Consider the following 12,385-nt stretch of genomic DNA (forward strand, 5'->3'; position numbering starts at 1 on the left):
CCACAGAGGCTGACCCACTCACCAGGCTGCAGAGGTTTCAGGCACCCTACCTATGTGGGCCCACCAGTTGCCCAAGGGCTGCTGTTGGGTGAGGCCAGTCCCTAGGGTGGGCTGCCTGCCCTGGCTGAGCTGGATTAAATCAGTACTCTAGTGGGCCCAGCAGGCCCCTGCACTATGGGCCAGGGGAAGAACTCCAATGGTGTCTGCCAGGGCCTGTGTTAGCATGCCTGTACTAGGTCACAATAATGGCTGCCGCCAATGTCTCAGTCCCTATAGAGGTCTCACCTGTCACTGACATGCACCCAGAGCCTACCAAGTGAGTCTGTTTTCACCAAAGGACTGTGCACCTTTCTTTCTGGTGATTTTAGGTTGCTTTCCGAAATGGGTGAATTTGTGCATGGGCCCTTATAGAGCAGGCTTTTTTCTCTTATGTCCAATAGCTTTTCATGGGGTATTCCCTGTTGTAGTTAATAATCAGCAGAGCCAAGCATTATGACACTTGTCTCAGTTGTGTTGAGTCCAAAAGCTGCTTATAGTAATAATGCTCCCCTGCTCAGATCCCTTGCTCCTCCAGTGAAGGCTTCATACCTTAGGGTCGCTCTTGGCTCCCTGTGAAGTGTTGTGGCTCACAAAGATGGCATTTTTTCTCTCCAGAAAGGAATTTCTGCCTCTTCCACCTTAGTCAGCACTGTCACTTGTTGTAGGGGTTCTTTTTATCTAGTTTTCAGTTCTTTCTCAGGTGTAATTATTCCAAGAGTAGTTGTAAATTTGTTGTGTCTGTGGGAGGAGGTGAGTTCAGAGTCTGCCTACACTGCCATCTTGACACTGTCTCTTGCTCTTCTTTTTCTAATTCTTTTAGGAATATATTGTTTATTTGAGATTTTTCTCTTTTTTTGAGATGTGCCTGTAATGCTATAAACTTCTGTATTGGTGCTGCTTTTGCTCCATCTCATAAGTTTTGGTATGTTGGGTTTTCATTTTCATTTGTCTCTAGGTATTTTTGATTTCTCCTTTGATTTCTTCATGGATCCATTAGTTGTTTAGTAGAGTGTTGTTTAGTCTCCACATACTTGTAACTTTTCCAGCTTTTTTTGGGTAGTTGATTCCTAGTTTCATACCATTGTAGTTGGAAAGGATGCTTGATATGATTTCAATCTTCTTAAATTTATTGGGATTTGCTTTGTCTCCCAACATATGCTTTATCTTTGAGGATGTTCCATGCACAGTTGAGAAGAATATGTATTTTGCTGTTTTTCTATGGAAAGTTCTGTATATATCTATTAAGTCCATCATTCTTGTGTTTCATTTAAGGCCACTGTTTCCTTGTTGACTTTCTGTCTGTGTGATCTATCCATTGATGTAAGTGGAGTGTTATGCTCCCCTACTATTCTTGTGTTGCTGTAAGTTTCTCTCTTGAGATCTGTTAGTAGTTGCTTTATATTCTTTGGTGGTCCTGTGTTAGGTGCATATATATTAATAAATGTAATGTCTCTTTGGTGGAATGTCCCTTTAATCAATAAATAATGCCCATCTTTGTCTCTTGTTATCTTCTTTGTCTTGAAGTCTGCTTTATCTGATATAAGTATGGCTACACCTGCTTTCTTTTGCTTGCTATTTTCTTGGAGAAGCATCTTCCATCCCTTCATTCTGAGTCTATGTTTGTCTGTAGATTTGATATGTTTCCTGGAGGCAGCATATTGTTCAGTCTTATTTTTTAATACATCCAGCCACTCTGTCTTTAGATTGGTGAATTCAATCCATTTATATTTAGAGTGATTATTGATATATGAGGGCTTAATATTGCCATTTTATCACTTGTTTTCTGGTTGTTTTATATTTCCATGGTTTCTTTTTCCTTGTATTTCTGTCTGCCATTTCAATTTGGTGGTTTTATGTGACGTTTTTCTCAATTTTTTCTTTATTTATGACTTGTGACTCTGCTCTGATTTTTTGTTTAGTGGTTACCATGAAGTTTGTATAATATATGTCTTGGATGAACTAGTGCTTTTTCTGCTAATAGCATCTTATATCCATTAGCCATGTAAGTTCTGTCCTTTCCCTCTTTCCTTACTATGTTTTTGTTGTCATGAATTCTTCTTTTATGTGTTGTGAGTTTGTGACCAAATTGAAGTGGTTATAGTTATTTTTGATGCTTTATTTCCCTTTATCCTTTATGTTATTATTAAGTGCTTACTAATCTATTCGGGTACAGAGCTGCAGTTTTCTGATTCTGTCTATCTAGCTCCTTGCTCAAATCTTTGTAAAGCTTTGTCTTTTTGTTTCAGGTAGAAGGGCTCCTTTCCATGTTTCATGTAAGGCAGGTCTAGTGGTGATGAACTCTCTCAGCATTTGTTTGTCTGGGAAAGATTTTATTTCTCTTTTATATCTGAAGGATGATTTTACTGGATAGAGTATTCTTAGCTAATAGTTTTTGTCTTTCAGTATTTTGAGTATATCATTCCACTCTCTCCTAGCCTGTAGGGTTTCTGCTGAGAAATCTCTGGAAGCCTGATGTAGGTTCCTTTGTAGGTTATTTTCTTCTCTCTGGCTGCCCTTATTATTATTTCTTGGTCATTAAATTTGTCAGTTTTAATATTATCTGCCTTGGAGAAGATCTTTTTGCATTGAGATAATTAGGAGTTATATTAGTTTCATGTACTTGCATTTCAAGTTTCTTCCCTAGGTTTGGGAATTTCCTAGCTATTATTTCTTTGAATAAGCTCTTTGCTCATTTCTCCCTCTCTTCTCTTTCTGGGATACCTATTATCCTTATATTACTTTTCCTAATTGAGTCAGATATTTCTTGTAGAATTTCTTCATTTAAGAAAATCTTAGGGGCCAGCCCCGTGGCTGAGTGGTTAAGTTCATGTGCTCTGCTGCAGGCAGCCTAGTGTTTTGTAGGTTCAAATCCTGGGCGCGGACTTGGCACCTCTCGTCGAGCCACGCTGTGGCAGCATCCCACATGCCACAGCTAGAAGGATCCACAACTAAGAATATACAACTATGTACTAGGGGGCTTTGGGGAGAAAAAGGAAAAAAATAAAATCTGTAAAAAAAAAAAAAAACTTAGTTCTCTCTCCTGTTTCACCTGAGTCATTTCTAGATTTCTACTTTCAGGCTCGTTAATTCTCTCTTCTATATGGTCTGCTTATTTTTAACACTTTCTACCTTATTTTTCATCTCATTAATTGTGTTTTTCATCTCCAGAATTTCTGTTTGGTATTTTTTTCTTAAGTTTCAATCTCTTTAATGAAGTACTCCTATTCATTAATTTTATTCCTGAGCTCGTCAAACTGTCTTTCTGAGTTTTCTTGTAATTCTTTGAGTTTCTCCATGACAGGTATTTTGAATTCTCTGTCAGTTAGATTGTAATCTTCTGTGACTTCACTTTTGGTTTCTGGAGAGTTGTCGTTTTCTTTCTTTTCTGCCATGTTACTGTAGTTCTTCATGATACTTGATGGGTTGATCCTCTGCTGGGGCATTTGTGGTAGTACCCACCTTCCTTATTTGCGTAAGACTTTAGTTACTTTAATTCTGAGCTGCTTCTGTTTGTATTTGAGAAGCTGCACTTTCCACCCTCCACTACGTCTTCTAGAGGCATTGTCAGTGCCCTCCTTGTGCTGCTTGTTCTTCTGAGGTTGCTGGTCCCTTGCTGCTTACAATGTCACTGCAGTCTCAGGTGTTACCACTGGGGTCACCAGGCTATGAGCACATCTGCTCTTTCTGGGGTTGTCTGGGCCTTGTGTTCCCCTACTGGTTTTCCACAGGTTCTCTATGGGTTGAGATGCTGCTGCTCCATGCGCCACCTGTGCTTCTGCTGCCAGGTGGTCTGCAGGTACTGGCTCCATTGTTTCCAGGGGTTCTGCATTCATTCTGTCATTACTGGGGGCCCAGGGACCCAGAGACTTGTATGCAGTCCTTGCTGCTGGTGGAGCTGGTGTTGATGGTGCTGCCAATGGGAACTTGGTACTGGTCCTGCTCCAACTCCTTTTCTCTTACTTCCAGGGATCACTTCCAAAAGAAGCTACCTGTACTCAAGTCCTTTTCTCTACATCTGCTTCCAGGGAACCCAACATGAAGCACGTGTGGGAACAAGCTATTTAATTGGTGAATATTTTCTGATGAAACTATTTTACTGTGGCCATATAGAATTTCATGTGGTGATTGTTGATGGAAGAACAATTGTTTCCAAAGTGTAGTCATCATTGACTGAAGTTACATTATTAAGCAGCATAAAAGGGAAATAGTGCAATAATTAAGCAACTTTATTGAGACAAACATGTCAAAATGCTCAGAACATCAAAATGCCAGTTCAAAATATCCTTCTCTGGGGGAAGAATCTCAATAACTCTTGCAAGGAGATAGTCAGAAAGCTGGGCAGAAAAACAGCCAAGAAAGGGGTTAGAAAGGATGAGCCAATGCTTGGTAGAGAGAGGTTTTTAGCTAGGACAAAGGCTAATCTGTTGCAAAAAAAAGAGAGAGAGAAAGTTAGAGAGAGAGAGAGAGAGAGAGGGAGAGGGAGGAAGACTCACAAATACAATGGATTAAAAAAATAGAAAGTGATTTCTCTCTAATATATAGGTCTTGGAGTAAGTCGTTTATGGTGGCAGGTGCCTTGCTTCTTCTGGTCATTCTGGGATCCAGGTTGCATCATTCTGTTACTCTGCCTTGCCTACTGCCCCCAGGGCTTTGCTAACTAATACCTTCAAGGCTAAGGCTGGGTGTCAGGCTTATTCAACTTCTTGCTTGTTCGAAGGGGAAAGGTAGAATTTCTTTGTCAATTGGCCTGTCTTTGTGATTTTTCCATGGTCCAAAAGTTTTATGCATCACATCTACTCACCTCCCATTGGCTCAAACTTAATTATACAATGACCCCAACTGCAAAGTGATGAGGATTTTAGGCTGGTTACTTTTAAGACTACAGATGAGAAGCAGGCTCTGAGGACTGGAATTTTGCTTGCCCTTTTGAGAGACATTTGCATTTGTGAAGGAAGGGCAGGGATGAGCTTGTAGGGACCTGAAGTTGACCACCCCAAGATATGACTCTTTGGCATTGGGATTGTTTTGGGCTGATTGCTTTTGACAAACTGGGACAGGGAAGGAGGCTCTGGGGAATGGAACTTGCCCTTGTTGGGACACATTTACATTTGTAAGGTAAATCTCTATCTGTAAAAGGTGCCTCCCTCTCTGTACCAGGAAGAAGAAGAGAGATGACCTTATCCCTAGAAACTCTTAATGGGGAAGGCAAGAACTTAAGTTGTTTGCTGTCTGGCAATCTCATGTAACTGATTTAGGGTGGTGGCTTCTGACCTTTACTTAATCCGATTTGATTCTTGTCTAAAAGTCATGGGATCACCCAACCACCAGACCCTACCTGCACTGATACCATTTTAATTTTTTTTCATGTTCTTTCCTTTGTCTTCGTAAAGAGATGACTCACATACCTATGCCTTAAATTTAGCCCTAACCCTCAACTCGGGGCAGCAGCAGGAGCTCTGACTGCCCGTGGGTCTTGTCCCCACACACCTTCTCTGCCTGCCCATGGGTCCTGTCCCCATGCCAGTGGGGTCTGCAGAAGCGGCAGCAGAAGCTCTGACTGCCCATGGGTCCTGTCCCCATGCTATTCCACACTATTCTCTAAATAAAAGAGCACTCCTGCCAGATCTTGAGAGCCTAAGAAATCTTTCTTTCGACTCCTCGGCTCACCGACCCGGCATCACAAAGGAGGCTTGAAAGTGTGGTCATTAGCAAGGTAACAGTATGGTCAAGTTAAAATTCTATCACCATGGGAGAAAGGAAAAGATGTTGATGGATGGTTATCTGTCTTTGCCAAAAATGTTTGCTGTAACTCCAGAAAATGAAACTTTGGAGAATAATCTATTCCATAAATTCTAAGATGTCATTGAAAGATGCACTCTTATTTTATATGCTACCAAGAAAGAAAAAATTTCTACCTTTTTATAATTGCAAGGTGTCATTGACAGTAACGTGTATTCTGCTTTCAGAAATGTTAAAATGTGAAAAACATTGTAGAATTTATAAAATATAGATTTTAGCTGTTCATATTTTTTGTTAATATATTCTCGATAAGACAAGGCTCTTCAGAGGGGCCAGCCTGTCTTCCCTATGCTAAGAGGAACCATAGAAAAGAGGAATGTCCATGCTTATGCCCAGATTTAAAAAGAGGCAAAGAATGTTAATAGTAGCACAGATTGAAATGAGAGGCTCATGGGGGGAGCAGGTCCTTTTTGGGGGACTCTCCTCTGCTTCCCTCTCTTATCATCTTGACTATCTTCTGAACACCCAAGACATTCCTCCTTTCATGGCTTCTTGTGGCTTCCTGTGTACATACAGTTTTCTTAGTGTACGGATCCAGTCAGAAAAATTGAAGCTTTGCAAAGTGTTTCAAATAGAGGGGATTGGATATAGGTAACTGGCTACACAGATAATTGAAGGATGAAAAAGAAAACAGGAGATTCTGAAATAGCCCAGATATTAGTAACTATAGAAAGCAGCTGCCACTCTTAGGGCTTGGGGGATAGAAGGGAAGAGGTAAGATTACTGAGGCCTAGGAGCTTAGAGGGAGGGTCTCTGCATGGCTGGTGGTCATATCTATGAAGGCAGCACTGTATAACTAATGCTCAGACAATGGGATGGGGGAGGAGGAGACACATGACTGGCTGATGCTATGCCTCTGAGGGAATTCAGCAGGCTAAGATTGCCAAAAGAAGCTGGAGGCTGGACCTAGAGCTTTCATCAGCTGCTGGAACAATGCTAACAGGAATTGGAAGCCCTCCTCCCACCTTCCAGTCTCTCTCTAGTGCCTTCCATTGATGAGCAAGTGTGTCTGAGAAATATAGTTTGCAGAGTCCCAGCCTCAGCATCTACAGCAGAGTGTAGAAAGGTGCGCTTGGGGCTGAGAGCCAAGACGTAAATACCCAGCATGCCCTATTAGACTATAAAACTGTCTTGGAGGCTGTTCCTCTGTATATCTGCAGTGTCTAGCATAGTACCTGGAATGTGATACAAGTTCAGAATTATTTGAATTTGAGCTATTTAAAGTACTGTTTGGTTAATTCAGGAATGAAAAAGGGGATATTACTACAGAGCCCACAGATACTAAAAGGACAATAAAGAAATATGAATACTTCTATGCCCATAAATTCAACAACTTAGATGAAATGGACCAATTCCTTGAAATATGCAAACTATTAAAACTCATTCTAGAAGAAATAAATAATCTGAATAGTACTATGTCAAACTAATTGAATTCATAATTTAAAATTTTCCAGCAAAGAAAAGTCTAGGCAGAGATGTTTTGACTGATGAATTCTACCAAATATTTAACAAAAGTATAATACAATTTGTAATCTCTTTCAGAAAATAGCATAGGAGGATACATTTCCCAACTCATTTTATGAGGCCAGCACTACTCTAATGCCCAAACCAGACAAAGGAGAAACAAAAACTACAGATCAATATCCCTCATGAACATAGTTGAAAACTTTTCAACAAAGTGTTAGCAAATTGAACCCAGGAACATATAAAAGGAGTAATACACCACAACCAAGTGTGGTTTATCTTAGAAATGCAAGACTGGTTCAACTTTGAAAAATCAATCAATGTAATCTACTGTATTAACAGATTAAAGAAAAACCTTATGTTTATCTCAATAAATGCAGAAAAAGCTTTTGACAAAATTCAGCATTGATTCATAAGAACAACTTTCAGCAAACCAGGATTGGAAGGAAACTTCCTTAACTAGATAAAGGGTATCTACCAAAAAAAAAAAAAAAATGGCTGACATCATACTTAATAGTGAAAGAGTGAATGTTTTCCTCAGAGATTGGGAAGAAGGCAAGTTTGTCTACTCTAACCATTCCTACTCAACATTAAGTACTAGACAGTGCAATAAGACAGGGAAAGGAAATAAAAGATATACAAATTGGAAAGGAAGAAATAAAATTGTCTCCGTTAGCAAACAACATGATTCCTTACATAGAAAATCCCCCTGAAAGCTGACAAAAATCTCCCAGAACTAATAAGTGAGGTTAGAAAGGTCAGTATACTGAAATCAATTGTATTTCTATATACTAAGAATGAATAACTGGAATTTTAAGTTAGGAAATCCCAGAACCATTTACAATAACATAAAAAAACCCAAGAAATACTTAGATATAAATCTGAAAATACACGTGCCAGATCTGCAGGCTAAAACTTGTGAAACACTGATGAGTGTGTTTCAAATAAGACTTAAATAAGTGGAGAGATACAGTGTTCATGGATCATAAGATTCATTATTATTAAAGGTCAATTCTCCCCAGATTAATCTATAAATTCAACACAATCTTAGTCAAAATATCACTAGGCTTTTAAAAAATAGATCTCTGCAAACAAGATTCCAAAATTTACGTGGAAAGACAAAAGAACTAGAATAGCCACATTTTTTTTTTTGAAAAAGAAGAATAAATTGGGAGGGCTATAATTATCTAATCTCAAGATTTACTATAAAGCTGCAAAAACTGAGGTAATGTGATATTTATGAGATGACAGGCACAAAGATCAATGAAACAGAATAGAGTCCAGAAGTACACAAATACAGTCACAAAAACCCTGACTTTTGACAAAGGTCAAAGGTAATTCAATGAGAAAGGATGGGTTTTTCAATAAATGGTGTTGGAACAATTGGATGTCCACATACCAAAACCAAAACAAAATAATTAAAAATTAATAAATACAATAAAATAAAAAAGAAATTTGACCCATAACTTACACTTTATACAAAAATTAACTCAAAATATATTGTAGACCTAAATGTAAAATGTAAAACTGTAAAACTTCTAGGAGAAAACATAGGAAAAAAATCTTTAAGATTGGGTTAGGTAAAGAGTACTTAGGTGACACCAAAAGGGTGATTCATTAAAAAACGGATAAATTGGATTTTGTTGAAATTAAAAATGTTTACTTTCTAAAAGACACTGTTAAGAAAATGAAAAGATAAGCCACAAACTGGGAGAAAATATTTGTAAATCACGTCTCTGACAGATGATCTACATCCAAAATACACAGAGAACTCTCAAATACCAACAATAAGAAAATAATAATAATAATAAAAATCAGGAGATTTGAACAGACGCTTCACCAAAGAAGATATACAGATGGCCAATAAGCACATGAAAGCATGCTCAACATTATTAGTGATTAGGGAAATGGAAATTGAATTTACAATGAGATACCACTATACACATATTAGAATGGTTAAAATAAACAAAACCGACAATACCAAATGCTGACAAACACCCGAACAACTGAAGCTCTCATACATCGTGGATGGGAATGCAAAATGGTACTCTCCACTTTGGCAAACAGTTTGTCAGTGTCTTGAAAAGTTAGAGAAGTTAAAAAGTTCTTAACCATACGGCCCAGCAATCCCATTCCTAGGTATTTATCCCACTGAAACAAAATTTATGCTTACAAAATGTCTGTGTGGGAATGTTTATAACACCTGTATTGATACTCATCTTAAGCTAGAAACAACAAATATCCTTCAACCAGTGAATGATAAACTATGCACATGCATGCAACAGAGCACCACTCAGTGATGACAAGGAACAAGGAACAGACTCCTGATTCACACGGCAGCTTGGATGAATTAAATGCAATTTGCTAAGTGAAAGAAGACAGAGCAACAGGGTACATATTGTATGATTCCATTTATATGACATTCTGGAATAGGCAAAACTATAAGGATGGAAAACAAATCAGTGTTGCCAAGGGCAGGGGTTCCGGAAGGGGTTGACTGCCATGCAGCAATCTGAGGGATTTGGGTGTGATGGAACTGTTTTGTATCATGACTGTGGTAGTGAACATGTGAGTATACACTGTCGAAATGCATAGAATTATACACTGCAAAGAATGAATTTTACTATATGTAATTAAAAAAAATCAACCAGGATGTGAGGGGAACCCCAAATGGAATGCAAATGGCAACAAAATATCTAAATGTATTACAAGGGAATAACTTCACCCACTGGAGAGAATAAAGAACTAGCCTAAATTACTTTGGAAAATCTTTTTGACTGCATACTCAAGCCAAAGACAGCAAACTGTACATAGATACTGAACTCTGGTTAGTAAATTTGCTTCCCATATGGATACAAGTTAGAGATTCTGATACTACTTAAGTATACACGAGGCTTGAACAAATAAATAGATACGATGCAGATGATGAGAGCCAAATTTCTCACCGTGGGAGAAAAAAATTACAATAGAAAAAGCAGAAAGGCTAGAATGAATCTTGTGACTGGATCGGAATCGAAAGTCTCAGTACGAAATCATGGTTTAAAAATACGTACACAGGTAGATACAGAGCCCACAACTCTTAGTGCAGAGGCTGGCAGGAGGTTGAACTGTGTCTAACACTCAACAAATGGCAACTATATATGCGTATGGATACATATATACACACACATTTATGCATACATATATAAAAATAACAGATACATATATGCATCTATACATATATTTGTACATATACATAGTGGCTGCTCAATTAAATGTTTCTTAGTGATTATATTTGTCTTATTGGACAATAAGTTGATGCTGCCTTTTCCTAGTCTCTCTGTGCTGGCCCATTTGTGGCTTATAAGTAGGGTGACTGCATAATTTATTTTCTGAACTGGGACACTTTTGTTGGGACAAATGCTAAATTGTTGGGATCACAAGCACAAGAGTCAAACACTGAGTCTGTCCTGGGCAAAGCAGATGTGTGGTCACTCTCCCAGAAAAATCCTGCACTGTGAATTTCTTGGCAGAACGTCACAGAGACTTTATGGATCTATATACGGATACTGGGGGAGGGGGTGGGAGTGGAGGGTGGGCGAAGGCATTGGTAATCCCAGTTATCGAAGGCAGAATTTTGCCCTTTCCTTCTGAGTTCCATTGCCTCAGTTTTCCTGGGAGTCACCATCCAAGGGCATTGGGACATGTGTGCACAGGTCTCTGAGGCTGAGCTGCCACTCAAAGCCAGCATCCTCATAGTTGAGGAAACAGTGAGTGTATGTGAATCAGCAACTCTCATGCTTTATATGCCCTGTAAGATTGTGCAGTATAAAATCTATACAATCGTATGCGGTCACCTCATTTGAATGCCCGGGAGAAGGTAAGGAAGGGTTGGAACATGAAACAAGGATGTTTCTGGGGAGCTTTAGGGCCTCTTTCTGACATCTGACACTCTTAATCAGGTTTAATCCGGTGAAAGTGAACCCTCAGCTGGCCTATGTCAATGGAAACATGGTGTAAACCTCGGGAGTGGCAGTGGGTGGAAATGTGGCATCAAGGAAGAATGTCAGAAGGGTCCTGTGGGAATTTCCAATTGGAGGGCTCAGGGTTACAGGCTGATACAAATTTCTCATTCCTTAGCACCTGCTGATTCCACTTCTACTCCCAGCTGGGTAAGGGGATGTCCGAATCAGAGGGCCCCAGGGACAGGGTCAGCTGCAGTGCTTGGGTGGCCAGGAAGCCGGGGAGGTGAAATCAGATCTCTGCCTAGAGTCTTCTGGAGAGGAGGGTGTTCCCCATGACACACCATGAGGATCTTGAGCACTGGTGTGGGCCAGTGGGACATCAGCTCACGTCATCTTTAGGCTAGGAAGAGGGACAGAAAGCTCAGTTTTCCCAAGTCATCCTGTCAGGTTAAATGAGGCCATGTTTTCTTCTAGTTCTTTTTTTTCTTTTTCAAATTATTTTATTGGGGTCATATTGGCTTTAACATTGTGTAAATTTCAGGTGTGCACTATTACAGTTCAGCTTTTGTATAGACTGCATCGTGTTCTCAACCAATAGCCTAGTTTTCATTCGTCACCATAGATATGTGCCCCTTTACCCTTTTTGCCCGCCCCCACACCCCTTCCTCTCTGGTAACCACTAATCTGTTCTCTTTATCTATGTGTTTGTTTATCTTCTACATATGAGTGAAATCACATGGTATTTGTCTTTCTCTGTCTGACTAATTTTGCTTAGCATAATACCCTCAAAGTCCATCGATGTTGTTGTAAATGGCATGATTTTGTCTGTTTTTATGGCTGATTAGTATTTCGTAGTATATATACCACATCTTCTTTATCCAATCATCAGTCGATGGGCACTTGGATTGCTTCTAAGTCTTGGCTATTGTGAATAATGCTGTGATGAACATTATTACTAGGGATGTGTAAATCTCTTTGAATTGTCAATTTCATGCTCTTTGCATAAATACCCAGTAGTGGGATAGCTGGGTCATATTGTATTTCTGTTTTTAATATTTTGAGAAATCTTCCTACTGTTTTCCGTAGTGGCTGCACCAGTTTGCATTCCCACCAGCAGTGTGTGAAGGTTCCCTTTTCTC

Source organism: Equus quagga, chromosome 9, assembly GCF_021613505.1.
Source record: "Equus quagga isolate Etosha38 chromosome 9, UCLA_HA_Equagga_1.0, whole genome shotgun sequence".
In the NCBI taxonomy this organism is placed as follows: domain Eukaryota; kingdom Metazoa; phylum Chordata; class Mammalia; order Perissodactyla; family Equidae; genus Equus; species Equus quagga.